This window comes from Callospermophilus lateralis, unplaced genomic scaffold (assembly GCF_048772815.1).
Source record: "Callospermophilus lateralis isolate mCalLat2 unplaced genomic scaffold, mCalLat2.hap1 Scaffold_193, whole genome shotgun sequence".
Lineage (NCBI taxonomy): Eukaryota > Metazoa > Chordata > Mammalia > Rodentia > Sciuridae > Callospermophilus > Callospermophilus lateralis.
The window spans coordinates 207,925-227,833 of NW_027512944.1; the positions used below are offsets into that span (position 1 = coordinate 207,925).

General features: G+C 32.6%; 1 pseudogene; it reads left to right on the forward strand.

Moving 5' to 3' along the window:
• The window catches only part of LOC143388422 (zinc finger protein 280D-like), a 54,885-nt pseudogene that overhangs the window by 20,544 nt on the left and 14,432 nt on the right, over positions 1-19,909 (forward strand).

The window sequence follows — 19,909 nt, forward strand, 5'->3', positions numbered from 1 at the left end:
GCTTTGTTGATCTTGGTTGTTAACTTGGAAGCAGTTCTGCTACTGGCTGTTCCAATTGTGGTGATGTCCTGGAGCCTTTATCTTTTGTTTAGACATTCAGGGCATCTCTAGTTGTTTCATGGGGAGAAACAATGGCCAGTTACAGCTCCCTCCACTGTCACACTCACCTCCAACCCTATCAGCAATATGCTGTCTGATAGGGTATGGGAATGACAGATATTGATGCACCATATACCATACTTATGGTGCCTATAACAGTTATGTTATTTCTTCTGTTCTTGTTATAATAGTGAGGGTTCCCAAGAGGGACTTCAGATTCACCCACCTTGCCATGCTTGCTTGGGGACAGGTTATAGTCTGTGGGCTTTTATTCCTCCTATTCCCTAAGTTGAAGTATCTGCCAAGGTTTAAGTGTGGCCCAAGCAAGGCATAATTCCCCTCAGCTGGGTTGGGAGTGTAGCTCAGTGGCAGAGCACCCAGCTGATGTGTTCAACACAATCAGACTCAATCTCAATCACTGAAAAAAAAGAAGAGGAACAAAGAAGAAATAAAAAATGAGATAGATAAATAAAGTAAAATCCAAAAACTAAAAACAGTAATACCACAACAAATGAAAAGAAAGAAGAAAAATAATATTAAAAAGCAAACAGTTAAATAATAAAAATAGAATTAATCAAAGGGATAAAATATAGTTGGAGAAAAGTAAAATAGAAAAGGGAGAAAGGAAGAGAAGAAAAATATTTCATATTAAAAAGAGGAGAAAAATACAGGCATGGTGGCACATGCCTGTAATACCAGTGACTTGGGAGGCAGAGGTAGGAGGACCAAGAGTTCAAAGCCAGCTTCAGCAATTTAGCAAGGCGCTAAGTAACTCAGTAAGACCTTGTCTCTAAATAAAACACAAACAAGGGCTGGGAATGTGGCCAAGGGGTCGAGTGTCCCCGAGTTCAGTCCCCAATATCAAAAAATAAGAGGAAAAAAGGGAAATAAGCACAAAACAGCACATAAAAATAAGAACAACAACAAAAACTTAAGCCAGGTGTGGTGGTATATGCCTGTAATCCCAGTTATTCAGGAAGTTGAGGCAGGAGGATCACAGGTTCAAAGCCAGTATTGAAGAGAACCTGTCTGAAAAAATGAAAAGGGCTGGGGATGTAGTGCAGTTTTGAAAGTACCCCTGAGTTAAAAAAAAAAAAAGTAAAACTATGAATAAAAAAAATGAAAATTTTCTTTTCCCTCGAGTGCCCAAGTGAGCAGGAAGGATAGAAACTCTTTGACTGTGCTGATCAGAGAATTTCTTTGTCTTTAGTCTGTGTGCTGCTTGGACAGAGAGAAGACTGGGGCTTACTCCTTTCTTTTGTGGTAGTAGTCAGTTGACTGATGGTAGCAATTTGTGGCTTGATTCAGTTGGAATACCTCTCAGCTGCTTTGTACACCAGAATGAGCTAGTGTGGAATGCAGAGTTTCCTAGAAACAAATTCTCTCTGGAGCTATTTGTGTTATGCACTTCTAGAGCAGAGCTGATGCTGACATCATGACATGTCAGAATGTGGAACTCCCCAAATCTTCTCTTCAGAGCTTAGTACTTGGAGGGTAGAGCTAATACTAGCTCTGTGGAGTGTCTCTGTATGCCTCCCCCAAGGATGGAGAGAGGATATAGAGTCTCAAAGATCTGTGGTGGAAGGGATGGTGGTGAGTTCTGCATAATCCACAGTCCATTTTTCTGGTGTTTCCAGTCCTGGCTACATGTGACTGCTCATTCCCCAGACTCTGAGAGCTGCGTCTGGCAAACTGCCAGGTTTAATGAGAAGCACCATCTGTTACTACATATGCTGATTGCTGAAGCAGTAAGTAACCTCAGACAATAGGACCTTTTCTAAGATGGCTCCAAATTATAAAACTGAGAATATGCAAAGAAGTACAGGTGTCTTCTACAGAGCCAATTTAACATGCAAACTGTACTGTTGTTTGCTTAGCCTATATTTCTGCAGGAGTCTGGATCCTGTGCCAGTCATGTTTGTTGGGACTCTGTTTCTTCTCTACCTCTGGGGCATACTTCCCTGGGATTGGCACTGGTGCATTTTGTTTCATTCTGTCTTCCACAGTCGATTTTATTTGGGCTTCTCCAAGTCTCTATCCACAGTTGAAACCTGGTATTTTCTCATAGTCATTCATCTCAGTGAGCAACTATGTTACAGTTATTTTAATTTGGTTTCAAGGAGATGCAGGCAAGTGTATAATGCCTCTAATCTACCAATTTTGGAAGATCTCTTGCTACTATGTTCTCTTAGTCATATTTATTTATTTATTTATTCATTCATTCATTCATTTATTTATTAATTTATTTATTTATTTTTACTAGGTAGCAAAGTCACATTATTAAAAATTAAAAATAGGAAGGTGTGTATGGGAAGAATCTTTACCTCAGACTCTTATGACCTGGTTGCCAGTTTTATATCCTTCCTGATTTTCTTTCCACATATAGAAGTAGGCATGAATGTTCTTATTTCCCCTCTATTTTGCATACAGTCTGTATACAAAATAGAATCAGTTAAACATGCAAAACGTACACATTTCTGAGCCTGGAGAGAATGGCAACCTTATTCCATGTGTGACTTTTACATGTTATAGCATTATTTGTGATTACTTGTACTGGAAATAACCAAAATATTAAAAGATTTATGTAATGGAACACTGTAACATTTTATGAAAGGAGGGTATCTCTATGATAGATAAAATGGGACAATGTGTAAGAAATACTATTTAACTAAATTGAATGCAATTGAATAATGTATGTGTTTATAATAATGAAGTCTCAAAGCATAGTCACAAATCTAGGAAGGAAATGTTTAAAACTGGAGAGTTTCAGGCACAGAAAGACAAATACTACATGATCTCAGGCAGTGGGCAGTTTTAAAAAGTTGATCTCATAGAAATCAAATAGACTAGAGGTCATCAGAGATGGGGACAAGTAGAGGGGGAATGGAATAGAAATTGGTTGGTCACCAGGTACAGTGTTATAGTTTGATAGGCACAGCAAATTCTTGTGTTCTATGCCATAATAGGGTGAGTATAATTAACAGTAATGCATTCTATATCTCATATTAGAAGAGGATTTTGATTGTGTTCACACAATTGCATCATAAAAATGTAAAAATCACATTGTTTCAAAAATGTATAAATATAATGTGTTGATCATAAAAATTAAAAAATAGTAAACTGGGGACTTTTTTTTACTTTTTAGCTTTTATATTTTTATATTTTAGTTAAAATTTAATATAATTTCCATAAAATAATGTAATTTTTAGATCAATAATTTAAAAAAAACTTAAATAGAAGTTTTTAATAAATCAAAGTTCATTATATCACAGTTAATGATTTTTTCCAATGGAAAAATATTAAAATATCCTATAATAATTTATTTGATTCCATGTGTCAAACATAAAACTAAGCTTTGAATAAATACATTATTTCATTTATTCTTTAGGAATTTCTTAAAGTTAGACATTTTTCTCATTGTATTATTAGTTAATTGGTATTCTAACCATACCTCTTATAGTAAAGCCCAAGTGCTGATGAATACTTTTTTTTCTTTAGCAAAAATGTCTGTAGGTTGTTTTCTTTACTATTAGGTAGAAATTTGAAAATATGTGTATGATATAGTAAGATATACTATAGATAGTGAGGTACACTAAAAATAATAAGTAAATTATTTGCTTGTCATATAAACTTTTCCAGAGTATTCATTATAATTTTAGTCTTTATTTACATTAATTTTGACTGGTACATAAAGCATAAAATTTTTCGTATTAATGGGGTACGATGCTTTGATATGTGTCCATTGTTTAATGTTTTACTTTGCAAACACTTATCAATTCTTTATGGTGAAAACTTTAAATTTTCTGGCTTTTTTTTTAAATTTTAGCTGTAGGTGGACACAATGTCTTTATTTTTATTTATTTATTTTTATGTGGTGCTGAGGATTGAACCCAGTGCCTCACCCGCACCAGGTGAGCAGTCTACCACTGATCCATAATCCCCACTCCCTTTTTCTGGCTTTTTAAAGTGTACAGTGCATTATTGTTATCTATAGACACCCTACTATGTAATAATAGCATACCAGAACATGTATTCCTATCTAACTGTAGTTTAGTATCCACTGATAAAACTTTTTACATATCCTTATCTTCACTTATTCTGTCCTAGATATATAATCACATCTCAATCCATATCTTTCATTACTTAGCTGATATTTGTGATACAGAAGAATCTAGCTTTCATAACTGTATCATGAATGTATCCTTAACATTTTAAAATGTTCAAAAGGTGTTTTGTTTTTGATTCTAGTGTTCAGTGTTTGTTGTTGTTTGTTTTTTGTTACTTTGTGTTTTGGTACTGGGAATTGATCTCAGGGGCTCTTTACCACTGAACTACATTCCAGTTCTTTTTTTTTTTTTTTTTTTTTTTTTTTTGCAACAAGGTCTCACTAAATTGCAGAGGGTCTCATCTAGAAAGTAATAAGTTTCTTTTTCTTTTTCTTTTTTTTTTTGATACTGGGGATTTAGGGGCACTTTACCTCTGAGCTACATCCCAGTCTATCTATCTATCTATCTATCTATCTATCTATCTATCTATCTATATTAGACTAATATTTTTAACATTAATAATTTTATAGTGACATAACTTACTATAGAAAGTTTGAGTCAGTCTTCTCTAGTGTACAGTGTATTCTTTTGCCTTTATATTTGTGTCTTCCTTTGTTTTAGCACAGTTTGCCTGAATTATATTTTAAAATATTTATTCCATACAGTTGTATGTCCAAAATGAATTTTCCTTTGCATGCTATATCTGTCATTTTCTCTCTAATCCTAATCTCTCTTTTTTTAAACCTTGCTATTCTCATTACTGGCCTCTCTTTCCCTTCTTTTATTTTGCAGTATCTGTTTACTACTATCCTTGTCTCTAATTTATCTTACCTCTCTGTTATTCATTTTTCCCTCTCCTTTTCCCTTCTCCTTTTCCCTTGATGTCCTACTTCTTAATCTCTCTCTGGGATAAGGTGGGATTCTAAAGCAATTTTATTTCTGTAGAAAGGGCATGTTTTGTGTTTGTGCACAGGGAAGAGGAAGAGGAAAACTAGGTATTCAGCCTCTTTTTTTCCCCTTCTCAGAACCCAGTCTCTAAGTTTTCAGCAACATCATGCAGTGCTTTAGCATTCTTACTGGGACCAGAGATGTTAGGATCATGAAGTGTCAGACTGGTCAACAATTGTTTAAAGTCATCCAGGCTTCATGGTAGAGATGACAGATTTCCAGGTCTAAGAGATGACCTGTTGTTGGTGAGGGGTTACTGTGAGGGCTGGGGTTGTGGCTCACTGTAGAGCACTCATATATCACGTATGAAGCACTGGGTTCGATCCTCACTGGGTTCGATTCACATAAAAATAAATTTTAAAAAAGGTATAGTTTCCAACTACAATTTAAAAACAAATTTTTAAAGTTGCTGTGAACAAGATTTGTATGTTAATTTTTAAAAATCTGATCCTGTCTTTTGTGTAAAAGAAAAAAAAAGAACAGCAAGTAATTGATTATATGAGATATATATATATATAGTAATTTATTACTCTAGGTCAACTTTAATTTCAAATTAGACATTTCTGGAGAATATAAACCTTGCAACATACTCTCTCATAAACTATTTTGTAGATTTCAGAAAATAATCAGGTGCTAAATATGACTCAGAATAACATCTACTAAATGCCAGATTTTGTGTTTGGGACACAAAATAATCTGCATTTCTTATTAGGAAGACTTTTCTCTTTTATTTATTTTTGTGCATTATAACTTCTCATTGTTTGAGATCTTTCTCCAAGGAATCCTTCAAATAAGTGAAGAGTTTTGTTTGTCAAAATGGTGCCAGTGATACATATTAGTAGTAGTAAGAAGATACACATTTTGAGTAATTTTTCTAATAATGCTAGTTGTTTTATTCCCTACCATGTTTTTCTTCATTTATCCTTAAAGTAGAAAGTAGCATTTTTTTAAAAGAAGGAACTTAGTCTTGTAAAACTCCTTAGAAATAGTCTGAATTTCCTAAGTTTGAGCTCTGAGATATTATGTAATATTGCAAGAAGAATATAGGAACATAAATAGCAAAACCTTTCTTACCTCCCTTTTTATGTTGTATTTCTATTTCAATTATAATTTATTCTGAATGGAAGACTACAGAGATTCATGTTGTATTAGAGAACTAATCTATTTGTCCTAATTTTGCATGTGGGTGAAACCTCAACTCCTTAACATAGGTTAGTTATACCACTTATTTGTGGCCCATTTTACTTAGTATTTTTTTTCTTTGTATCTATTTTAGATTGTGTGTGTGTGTGTGTGTGTGTGTGTTTTCTTTTCAGATTTATAAATTGATAAGTAAAACAAAATAAGTAAAATGCAACCTTGAAAGAAATGTTATAAGTCTGTCTTGGACCAGAAAGGCCCACTGTCCCTTGTAATACAGAGTGTTCCACCAGTTGTCTAACATTTCACATGCGGTAGAAGTGGATGTTGTTATCTTAGAAATGAAATAGGTGTATTAAGAGTTTAAAATTTTCTTATGTTGATGCCAGTTTAACACATAACACATATAGAAAACACTTAAGTTGTAAAAGAATTACCGCTTGTTAAAAAATATAACTTCTAGGTCTGGGGCTCTAACTCAGTGGCAGATCTCTTGCGTAGCATGTATGAGGCACTTGGTTCGATCCTTAGCACCACGTAAAAATAAACATAAAATAAAGGCATGCTGTCCATCTACAACTATCAAAAAAATAGATAATATATTAACTTCTAGGCCCTATCTCTGGACATTGTAGCTTAGTTGTTCTGAAGTGAGGCCCAGGAATTAGCATTTTAACAAATATTATAATGCACATCTTCCTGAGCTTGCCCTTTAAGTAAAAACTATACAACTGAATGTTATGTGCAATAAATAAATAAAAGATAGAATTAGTTCTATCTTGTTGAAAAAGAAAAGGAAAAGCTCACATATGAACAGATTCCATATTAAAATCATTTTATGTGACATTGTGATTTTACTCCCGAAGAGGTAAGTTTCCTCTTCAGATATTTAGCATTCTAGGTTTTAAGATGTAAAAACACTTTTCTTTTATACCTAATGTAAAAAAGTGGATTTTTTTCTTTTCTTTCTTTCTTTCTTTTTTTTTTTTAAGAAGGAAGATTAGTCTTATATATCTTTGTGTTCAATACCTTTTCTAGTACCTTGAGTCTAAGAAATAGCAGGTTAGTAGGGTCAAAGTCTAGTTCCATTAAGGTCTTACAAAATTTTTTTGTGTTACTTGATAATTAAAAATATACATCAAGCAAATGAAATATTTCTTTATGTACTCTCGAAATAGGTGTGAAATGAATAATTTTGGACCAAGCAACAAATTATTATTAAATAGTTACACCTGAATAGATAAATTGCAAAGGAATGGTTATCACATCTATAGCCGAGTCCTGTTTAAGGGTTTTCATTTCTTTTTGAAAAAAATTTTTTTTGTTTATTAAGACAATAAGTGTTTGTCATTTGAGATTTTTAGAATATGTATATGCACCACAAATTTTTGGTGACTATTTTTCCAGATGTATTACCAAGCAGAGTTTTACATAGCCTGACCTTACTTGTAACCACAGAATAATTTTTGCTTTTTTTTTTTAAACAAGGCTTCTAATTTTTTTCTTTCTCAGTATTGTTGTCCAGAAATGATAAATAACTTTTTGGGACTGGCTAAAACAGAATTTTCAAATACAGCAAATACAACTAAGACTATTGATTCAGAGAAAGGAAAATTGATCATGTTAGTTAATGACTTTTATTATGGAAAACATGAAGAAGATGCCCAGGAAGAACAGAAGACTCACACAACCTTTAAACGCTTCAGTTGCTTGAAAATTCTAAAAAATAATATTAGGTATGTAAATATTTATTTTTATTTCTATTTGAAAATTGAAATGCTACAAATATAAATGTTTTATCTTTAGGTTACATTTTCCTATGCTATTCTAGATAAACAATTCTAATACTTTCTACTATAGACAAAGGCAGACTTTTTGTTTGTTGGTTCGTTGTTGAAAAGCTTTTGTCATTTCTTGTATTTTAGAATTTGACACCAGGATCTACTTATTTGTATTTCTTTCACATTTCTTAAGATGTACAAAGTTTATTTTAACTTAAAAGAAAAAAATAAGTTCATTTTGTTTTAGCAGTGAATCTTTTAGGTAGTTTACATTTTATTTTTCTTCAGTTATAGGAGAAAGCACTTCAAAAGTGTCCAGTTTTGAACTTCTTTATGCTAATCTTAATGCTCAAAGCTTTCAATTCATATTAAGAACATTTACCTAGTGGGAAAAGTGATCTATTTTGGGGGATGGGGTTACTAGGGATTCAATTCAGGGACACTCAACCACTGAGCCACATCCCCAGCCCTATTTTGTATTTTATTTAGAGATAGTGTCTCACTGAGTTGCTTAACACCTCGCTTTTGCTGAGCCTGGCTCTGAACTCGAGATCCTCCTGCTTCAGCCTCCCAAGCCTCTGGGATGATAGGCATGTGCCACCAAGCCCAGCCAAAAGCAATGTGTTTTAAAGATATACCATTTCTAGGAGATGTGTCTGCTTTGATTTTATAATTTGACACCTTTAACAATTAGAGATTTCATTCACAATGAAATTTTGAAGAGGTGTACACAAATGTTTTAAATTTTAGAAACTTACTTTGGAATTTTTGCATTACATGATATACTATAAAGATATCTTATGTAAGTGAGTAACAAGAATAAAATAACAAGATATATTGAATGGTATTTTTCATTGATTATATGGCATGACATTTATAGTATATAAGGTTACTTTCTACAATTTCATTATAAAAATTTTCAAATACTTATCAAAAATTTAAGTCTTATTGGACACTTCTACACTTACAACTTTTATTTTATTCTTAATATTTTACTGTACTTGCTTTATCATATTTTTCTTCCTTTGGACTCTCTGACTTTTAAATTAATTTCAAAGTAAGTTGCAGATATCAGTGTACTTAGACAAGATATGTGTGTGTTTGTGTATACAAACATACATATATATGTGTATATTCCATTTACTCTTTATAACTATCACCTGTAGCATTTTTAAACATGTACTTACACGTCTGGGCCCAGCATTTATTTGTTTTCTTGTCTTCTATGATATGCTCCTATAATAATCATTAATGGTTGCTTTATGGTAGAACTTTTTCCAAGTTCTTTCCCATATCTTATATCATATGAATTTTCTCATTGTTTTACCTCCTTTGTGACACTGTTAACTGCCATCAAGAACTAGTGGTCCCCATTCTTTAACAAAGGGAAGTTGTGCTTTGACATATAACACTGAAACAGTACTATAATAGAACTCTACCACCTATTTACATATTTTTACCATTTTAATAGTAAAATATGTCAGAAATCATGTTAATAGATGCAATGAGGGCTGGGGTTGTGGCTCAGTGGTAGAGCGCTTGCCTAGCACCTGTGAGGCCCTGGGTTCTGTCCTCAGCACCACATAAAAATAAATAAATAAATAAAAAGTATTGTGTCCAACTACAACTAAAAATATATATATTTAAAAAATAGATGCAATGATAAGCATGGAAGTGTGATTAACTGATTTAAGCTCCTTGTTCAAATTAAATATGACACATATCATATTACAAATTATGTGAGCAACAAGTTTTTTTTTTTGCTTTTAAGATTAGCCATTTCCATTTCATATCAAACATGAAAATGGGAAATTCCTTTTTTCAGGAATTATTTCAGGAGACATAGGTCTATGTTATCAGAATATTTAGAAATTTTCAGCATGCTCCATTTGATAACATCCAGTGATTAAGCATTTAAAATATATTGGTTATCTGATAAATGTAACCTTAAAGTAAAGTACCTCATAACCAAAATTATGTGTATTATATAACATTGCTTTTAATTTTTCCAGTAAAGCTGGGAAGGCAAATTATTTCTCAAGGATGGTAAGAAACAAACAGCTCAAGATTTCTACTCTGTTCTGTTATTATCATACTGTGATATTAGTATTTTACGCCTTACTTATCAATGAAAATAGGTATATTTCATTCTGTGAACATGATTCCAAAAAATTTGCCCTTTTAGTTTCTCCCATTTCCATCTGTTCATTTGAAAAATATGAACTCCAGATTGGGCTTATTTAATAATTGAGAAAAATAACTAGCTGATTAAAGGATCCTTTATATAAATATACTTAAGTGCTTATGATTTTGAGCTAAAAGATATTGGCTTTGCATATGTAAATACTTAACCAAGACTAGGATTTTTCTGGTAGGTGTTGTAGAGCTTGTGTTAAAGCCAAAGAAGAAAGATATTTTAAGGTGTATCATAACTTGCTGTAAAGAGTAGTGTGGTAGAGGTGTAAAAAAAGAGATATATGTTATTAACCTTCTTGATGATAGTTATCCAGATTGATGACATTATCATCAATGTTAATAGTTGCAAGATTATTTCTTATAGGGCTTCAAAATGAGTAATTGTAAATAGCTGACCAGTCCAAAAATTGTTGTTTTGATTGAATAACTTTTATTTTCAAATTCAGCAAAAAGCTTCAGTAAGCTCTTCTAAATAAGTATTCTCATTTATACTACACTCTGTGCTGTTGAAGGTCATAGTTTCTTTTCATAAGGAGCCTTTTAGGGAAGCTGAAATAGCAGAATGTAAAACTGAAAAATGGACCTTTTTTATAAAGGGCACAGTCTGCAAGTTAAAATAAACAGTATGTGCTAACAGTAAGCCAGTATCATTAAAAAAAAAGTTCTTGTAATTTTAAGCATTAAAATTGCTATTACATGCATTTAGAAACCAAGACACAAGTAAAAATACCAGTAATTTGTCTTTTAAGCAGCTGGAATCTATTATATGTCTTCACAGTCTTAAAAGATTTCTCTCATGACTCTAGCTGCTTTTGGTGCTAGGGTTTCCTTTCTTTCAGTGTTTTATTTTAAACTAAAAATAGTATTTAAGGTATAAAAAACAAGCCTGCTCTTTTACCTTAAATTTTTAAAAATAATCTGAAGTAATGATTGAGTTAGAAAATGAGTGATATTTTGATTATTTTGAAATAAATTCGAAAAAATTCACTGAAAAGGCAATATTTAAAATATACTCTTTTCTAGAGGACTTTTAAGACATTTTGGATTTTGAGTAATACTTGGTATTTTTGAGATTAAGAGTCAGAGATTGGTGAGATTTTGTTTTTAAATCTGAATTTTTGCACCTGTTGACAATCATTTATAGGTTTATGAACCACATGAAACATCATTTGGAACTTGAGAAGCAGAGCAGTGAAAGCTGGGAAAACCACACCACCTGCCAGCACTGCTACCGTCAGTTTCCCACACCATTTCAGCTGCAGTGTCACATTGAAAGTACACATACGCCCCATGAATTTTCTAGTAAGTTGCAGTTTCATTTAAATGTTGAATATTATTGAATTTGAAGATAGAAACTCTGAGAAAACCTGAGTAACTCTGTAAGAAAAATAAGAAATAGACTCTGGAATTTGGGGGCAAAATGGAAAAATTAAGTTTTAACTTTTAGAAATTTTGAAATAAAATTCGTTACTAAAATTAAAGTCCCTCTGGCAAGTAATTCATTATAGTAATTGCCTTGGCATAATCTGGGCATTACATATTGGGGATTCAGAAGCCTCAAATCATATATATCAAATGCAAAATCAGTGTTCTTCATTTAAACTTTAAGTAACTACGGTTGTAGTTAAAATCAGATTTTGAAGCTAAGTAGCTTGAGTTTAAATACCAAATTCTCCTTTTGTTATAGCTATAAGAATTGAGACATGAACTCTTGAAAAATGAGGATAATAGAAATGCCTTCCTCATATGCTGTTATAGGAATCAAGTGAGTTAATTTAGGTGAAGTGTTTAGGAATGTGCTTGGCAACCAGTTAACAAACTATATGATTGATCACTTCTGCTGCTGCTGCTGTTACTACCACTATTTATATAAATTTGTAAAATAATTTTTTATATCTTAAAATGTAATACCGTTTCCCCCCTCTCACTTTTAGCCATTTGTAAAATCTGTGAATTATCATTTGAAACAGAACATCTTCTTTTACAACATATGAAGGATAATCATAAACCCGGTGAAATGCCATATATCTGCCAGGTACATACACATTTTTATTGTGTTCTTTTAAGTGGTGTGTTTGTGTTTTAACTACAAGATTTAAGCCCATTAACCCAGAGGTCAATACATTTTTTTCAGGAAATATTTCAGGTTTTGATGGTTTACTGTCATTGTTGGAAATAAGCAACTCTGCCATAGTAGTACAAGGACATGTTCCAGTAAAATTTTATATATAGACATTGAAATTTGATTCCATAGAACTTTCATGTGTCATAAAATATATCAGTGTTTTATTCTTTAATCATTTAGGTAAATTGGTTACCAAAATTAAAGTCCCTCTTATAAATAATTTATTAGTGGAAGCCATAACTCATTCATTATATGAGGGGTAGGCAGTGAGCTGCATTTGGCCCACAGACTGTTGCTTGCTTACATCTGTGGTAGTCAAAGAAGAGCCCAGCTAGACATACAGATGGACATGTCTTACCATATAGGGAAGAATGTAGGTGTATACAAGGAGAATTTGAAATGCTGTTAGTTATAAAGAAGCCTAGCTAATGTTTTGTGACCAGTATTTTTCCAGAATTTGAAGGAATAGGAAGACAAAAAAATAAAAGATTCATTGCCACCACCATAGTGTGGGGTCCATTTACAATCTAAAGAAGAGTGCTGTTTTTGTAGCAGAAAAAGCACTTTATAGGACAGGAGGTGCCAAAATTTGAAAATTTCAGTCAAGGCAGTGATAGATGAACGATCTGCTAAAAAGCACACAACCTAGTTATGTTTTGAGAAGAATTCTTTAATTTTGAAAGATAATTTCTGGGTTGTTTTTTTTTTTTTGGTGCTTCTGTTAGTGGAATTTTTGGGTGTATAGGCATCAGCAAGAGTAGTAGTACACAGTGTTCTTCTAAACAAATGATCCATAATTTGCTTTGTAATTGCACATCAGTTATAAATTTTTGAATCAAACAAAACCTTCTTTCTATTTCTAGGTTTGCAATTATAGATCATCATCATTTTCTGATGTGGAAACTCACTTTAGAACATCCCATGAAAACACTAAGAACTTGCTGTGTCCTTTCTGCCTCAAAATTATTAAAATCGCAACACCCTATATGCATCATTATATGAAACATCAGGTGAGATTTTCTAATTCCTGTTTGTTCATATTATCTTAGTGAAAAAACAGGTTAAGTCTTGAAACACTGATTAGTTTTATTCTGCAAATGAAGCAGAGTTGTTCCAAATAACCCAATTAAATTTATAATTTATGTTGAATTATTTGTGAAACTTCCAGTTCTTTCCTTACCTCCTTTCCAGTGATGGTGTAGACCATAAATAAAGACCATAAATAAAATTGTGAAAAATGATTAGAAATAGGCAACCAAGGATTGAGGGGGAAAAAAAAAAACAAGAGAGAAGGTGAGTGAAATAAGCAAGTGGCAGATAGTAAGGTCCTAAGAGTAGATCTGGGAATGATTTTGAAGGAGTTTTCAAGAAGCAGGATGGGGGGAATATTACTTTGAACTGAGGAAAAAAAAGATTGTGGATACATACCTTGTTTTCCTATTCCTTTTCAAACTTTATTTCCACTTTCTAAAGCTCTGTTATTATGAGAAAATGTGTTTTCATTGACCTAGATTCATCCTTCACAGCTACAAGGCAAAGGAAGCTGTTGATGGATTGATGTATGAATTCTGCCAGAGAACTGTGTTTAGATCCTAGCTTCTTTCCTGGATTACTTCTGCCAGTTCTGCTGTGTAATTTTTGGAACTCAGCATTAGTGCTTGGAATTCTGATGTTATGCTTATTGTGTTTTTTTTTTCCTGAAGCACTTAAATTATCCCTGTTTATGCTAAAAATGTTGATACACCAGTGTTTTTGTCAAAATCAGAACCTAATGGATTTATTGCACCTGATCATATAATCAGGTTTTTCCAACTCATTAAGCATTTCCGTATTATGAATTAAACTGGCAAACCAATTTATTCACCATTGGTACTCACCTTGCTATGAGATGCAGTTGTTAGATAATCATGAAATCAGGTAGTAATTTTTAATTGGGAAAGATGATAAAAGTAGCATTTCCAAATGAATTTGGGATAGCTGGTGTTGTGACTGGGATACCACTCATCCTTGAGACGTTCTGGAAAGATCTTTTATTTGATGGTCCCCCAACAGTATTCCAACAGGTGTTAATAGGGGTTCTCCCAGTATTGTCACTGGTAAATCAATTTGGTAAATGCCTGGATTTAAAAAATTAAACAGTTTTGTTTGTCTGTTTATTAAAACAGGACTTCTCAGAGCTTTTAATATGCTAATGGACATTGTAAATCTCCAAGCAAAAGATATAGTATGTATCATTTCCCAAACTTATTTGACCACTGAACACTTTATTTGAACATACCTATTAACATTTCTTGATAAAGAGTTTGGGAAACATTGTCCTTCGTATTCTGTATTTCATCTTTAGCCTTTAATTTTAAAAGGGAGAGTAAGGTATAAACTATTTTATTTTGAGGCTTTTTAATGTAACTTTCCCCAGATGCTTTACTAAGCTCTACATTGAGTTATAGACATGAAAATAATGATAAGATGTGTGGATCCAGTGTGTGGGGTGTACAATGTATTCTATTTATTTTTTGTGGTGTAGGGCATTGAATGCAGGACTTTGCACATGCTGAGCATGTGCTACTAAGTTGTGTCACCAGCCTAGGCTATGTTATTTAAAATCAAACCTTCATGCCTGGAGCCATCTTGACTTGCCATGGGTTCCTAACTTTTAAATTTTTTTTGTTTGGGTGTACCTGGGAAGTAGATAGCCAGCAGTAAAGATAGGGCAATCTATTAGTAAGAAAGAAGGATCATCAGGCATCCTCCAATGTATTTATAATATGTATACTTATTTATGAAAGACTGGGAAACCTTCACTGAGTAGAATTATAAACTTTTAACAGATGACAGTACAATATCAGGTAATAAAAATTGTTGATTCTGTGTCTCATTTTATTATGTTGAAGACCTCACTTGTAATTGTTTCTTTAAAAGATTATATTGTTATGTCTTGAGTAATTTTAGAGCAAACAACCGAGTTTATATGACTTTTATAAAATAATTTAAGAATTTCTGATATATTAAAAAAGCTTATTAGATAAAACAATAAGCAGTTAACATATAGTAATCACCATATGGTATCAGGGTACTTAATCCTCACAACCTATATATGTTTTATAAATGAGGAAACAGGGTTTTAGTGAAAGTAACTTGCCTAATGTTGCATTGTCTCATAAAAGGCAAAGACAGAACATGACTTTAGAGCATTAGTTTTTACTGCTGTCACAGAGTTGATTTTACATTGGCATTAGATCTAAAGGTAGAAATTACATATAGTAAGAATTACCCTTAAATCCCTCAAGACTATCAAAAAATTCAGTACAGTTATTTTTCTATACTCTGAATAGATCATTATATCTTTGATTGAACATTGTTGTTATTAAAAACTGTGATACCGTATCTTCATCACCCTTAGCACATTAAAATGCATATGTACATAACATCAGAGATGTATAAGACTTGAGTCCACCTCAGGGAATTATAGATTGATGTTTCCTGTCTCAGGATTTTGGATAAATATGCATTTAATGAAGTAGCAGTCATTTGAACTAGTTAAATTGTACCTGCCGCTCATGTATTTTTCTGCATTAGTCTCTTGCTTTCTGGTTCACTATTTAGTCATCCAACATATATTTATTTAGGATGCCTTACTGTATGTCAGGAACTGTTTTAGGTATTATATAGCAGTGTGATTTAGGAATTGGTACTGTAATGGAGAAAGACAATAAATTTGTGTGAATGTGTGTTTGTATATGCTGGTGATAAGTATTGTGGGTAGGAAATAAATGTGGAAAATAAGGAGTGCCAAGCACTGGGGAGGAGGGTTTGCTCTTTTATATACAGCATGGGCATTAAAGGGCCTCTTCAAAGGAAATTAAGAAGTAAGCCATGTGGGAGAGGTAACATTATGTAGGCAATGAAGTGATTATAAACCAGAGTTACTAATAAGATTGGCAAGGAGGCCATTGAAGCTGGAGCAGAGTTAACTAATAGAAGGATGAATTGTAGGAGATAAGGTTGTAGCAATAGGCCAATTTGTGTGGACCCAGAGTCAGGACTTTGGAAAGCTCCTGGAAGGTTTTAAGTGAGAGACCTAGCATATTTCAAGAATTACCGACAACCATGGAGAGAATAGATCACAGGGCAGAAAAAGACATGAAAGAAAGATAGAAGTTTTTTTTTTTTTTAAACCATAGTCTGGGTAACTTGCCCCAGTATGGTAGCAGTGGTTGGAGGTAATGACAAATAGGAATGTTATCAGTAGTCTTGAAAGTTAAGTTGGCAGTTTTATTAATGTGTTAAAGAGAGGGGGGGCAGGAGGGGACACTGAGTTTTTTGTCTTAAGCATTTATAAGAATGGAGTTTTAATATTCTAATCTATGGAGAAAACTGAGCAAGGAACAGATTTAGGATGGTAGGAGAAAGATATAGGAAACCTAGAGTTTAGTTTGTCCATAGAGAAGCATATAAGATGTCAAGTAATATTGCCACATAAGCATTTGGGTAGGTGGTATTTCAAATCATGAAGCTGGATGAGGTAACCTAGTAAGTGATTCTAGTAAAGAGTTCTGGGAAATGAATTCTAGTGAACTTTTGTTCTGTCCTGTTGTCTGGTATCTGTTTCTTAGCCAAGTTTTTCTCTCTTTTTTCCTCCTCTCTTTGAATACTTTATAAGTGAATTTGTGTTAAGTTGCTTATATCTATGATATAAGATAGTGCACTACACTGCTAGTCTTAAGATACAGCTAAAATTATTCAAACATGTTGTTCTTACATATTGCTTTGGACATTGTGAAGAACTATTTTCTATTTTTTTAAATTTTAATTGACATATAACAATTATACATATTTATTGGAAATAGAGTTATAATTCAATACATGTTTACAATGTATAAGTTCAAATTAAGGTAATTAGCATTTCCCTCAAACAGTTTTATCATTTGTGTTGGGAACATTCACATAACTCTCTTCTAGCTCTTTATAATAATATATAAATTATTATAAACATAGTCACCCTGCCGTGCTGTTGGACACTAGAACTTATTCTTCCTATCAAAGTGTTTTGTTTTCCAGTGTCTGATCTCCCTCATCCCTATCCCTGCACCCTTCCTAGCCTCTAGTGACCACTTTATATACTTCCCATGAGATCAACTTTTTTATCTTGAATGTATGAGTGAGAACATATGATTTTTGCGGGGGGAGGGTACTGGGAATTGAACCCAAGTAAACTTCACCACTGAGCTATATCCCCAGCCCTTTTCATTTTTTGAGACAGGGTCTTACTAAGTAGCTGAGGCTGGTCTCAAACTTGAAATCCTCTTGCCTTAGCCTTCCAAATTCTGGGAATACAGGAATGAGCATTACACCCAGCTGAATATGTGATATTGTATTTCTATGTCTGGCTTTTTTTTTAATGAAATGTTTGCTGTGTGCTAGTAACTTTGCTAGATACTTCTCTGTATATTACCTCAGAGAAGTATTACCTTAAATTTTATGAAGAGTTGGTTGTATTTAAAGGAAAATAGTGATGTATCTGGCAGAGACACAGCTTTGAAGAAGATATTTTGCATGTGCTATTCTAAATTTCTATATACTATAAGCATATGTATATGAAATATATTTTTATATTATTGAGAATAAATGTGTAAAGGTTTCAGTTGATATTATACAGTAGGAAGAACACTGGATCAGGGAGTCTAGCATTGTTATTATCTAGCTATGGGAGAGGGACTTAGATTTCTCTTGGGTTCTATTTCCCATCTGTAGAATGTGATAGGACCAGGATATTAGGAGGAACTCAGGGAGTTTTCAACTGAAACATAGGTTATGATCAGTTATATTTTATGCCTCCATATCTATGTTGTCCAGTGTAGTAGCCACTGGCCACAATTACCTGTGTAAATTGATTAAATAAAATTTAAAATATTTAGCTCCTCACTTTCATTTGACATGTTTCAAGTGCTCAGTAACCATTATATGGCTAGTAATTACCATGTTGAACAGGAAAGCTCTAGAGGATTTTGTTATTGCAGGAAGTTTTATTGGACAACATTGCTTTATATAACCATTTTTGTAACTTAACCTTTGAAATATCTAGTTAGATTTACTTGAGTTTAGAGGGTGTAATTTACTTTACCAACTTGTCAAATGATTGAAAATAGCAAAATTTTAAAATGATTTTGATATTTTCTAAAATTAAAACATGTTTAGCTCATTTTCATAGTATCATGTTTTTAAATAATTTAAGTTTATAATTAAAAGCTTTCATACATTTGGTATAACTTCTACTTGAACCTGTTAATAGAACTTTTATGTTTGACTCTATATAGTAACAAATACATTTGATAGTAATATAAGTTTTAAAAAATACTATCTATGATAAGAAATTATAAACTTTAATTAAAATTAAGTTAGAGTAGTTCCAGGACACAGAATTTTGCGGTTAAAAAAGTTATTTTTCCTTTTTTCTGTTTCTCAATAGAAAAAAGGAATACATCGTTGTACAAAATGTAGACTGCAATTTTTGACATGCAAGGAGAAAATGGATCATAAGACACAGCATCATCGAACATTTATAAAACCTAAACAACTAAAAGGATTGCCTCCTGGAACAAAAGTGAGTTCAAATATGTTATATTTTAACATTTTGTATAATAAAAATTAGCTCTAACCTGGTTTTATCTATTAAATATGACTTTTTAAAAATGACTTCATATTTTTATTGATTAATTTTAGATTTCATTGTTTTTATGCTTAGAAAGGAAAGCTTTAACCATTGAGTTCAGTGGTGGGTACTATGTTGAAATGGCATTCCTTCATTAAAAGTGTACCTAGTTTAACTGTTCCTTGGATCAGGGGGTTGTTTCAATATTATATAGGCTATTTTTGAACTATGTCAGTTTTAGAAGCTAAACTCTAAGAGACTTGATATCAGGAATCTTATTTTATTTATCTTTGTATTCCCAGTGTGTGGCATAGTGCCTTGAATGCCAAAGGTTCTCAGATGTTTGTTGAAATTGTTATCATTTAGTCTACTCTCAGAGAAGCAAGTACTGCTGCTGGACAGCATTGTATTTTAAGTGAGCAAACACATGTCTGACTGCATACTGATGATTGTAATTTGCTTTTCCCTTTTTGCCTTATATACATCTGTTTTCTCTAACTTCTTTATGTACAGTCAGCTCTTAAATATTTGCTCCAGTGGAGGGAAACAGAGGCATGGATAATCCAAAGTGAAATAACCCCCAAAACATTTATATTTGGCTTTGGGTACTTACCTTTGAATGTGGGTATGTCTGGTACTTGAATTAAATAAAATAATATAAAGCCATGCTCTGAAGACTTAGAGCAAGAGAAGCTATCCAGCATTCTTCCCTGCAAACCATTCATTTCATGCTGGAACTAGACATGCAGAACACTAATGTAAGCAGTGCAGTCCTCTCTCATTTTTCCCCTTAATAATAATAATAATATTAATGATAATGATACTAAATGTTGTTACGACATCTTAGAATGAGGCTTTCAGTGTACTTTTCATACATTGTATTATTTAATCCATATAATCATTCAGTGAGTAGAAAAGGCAAATA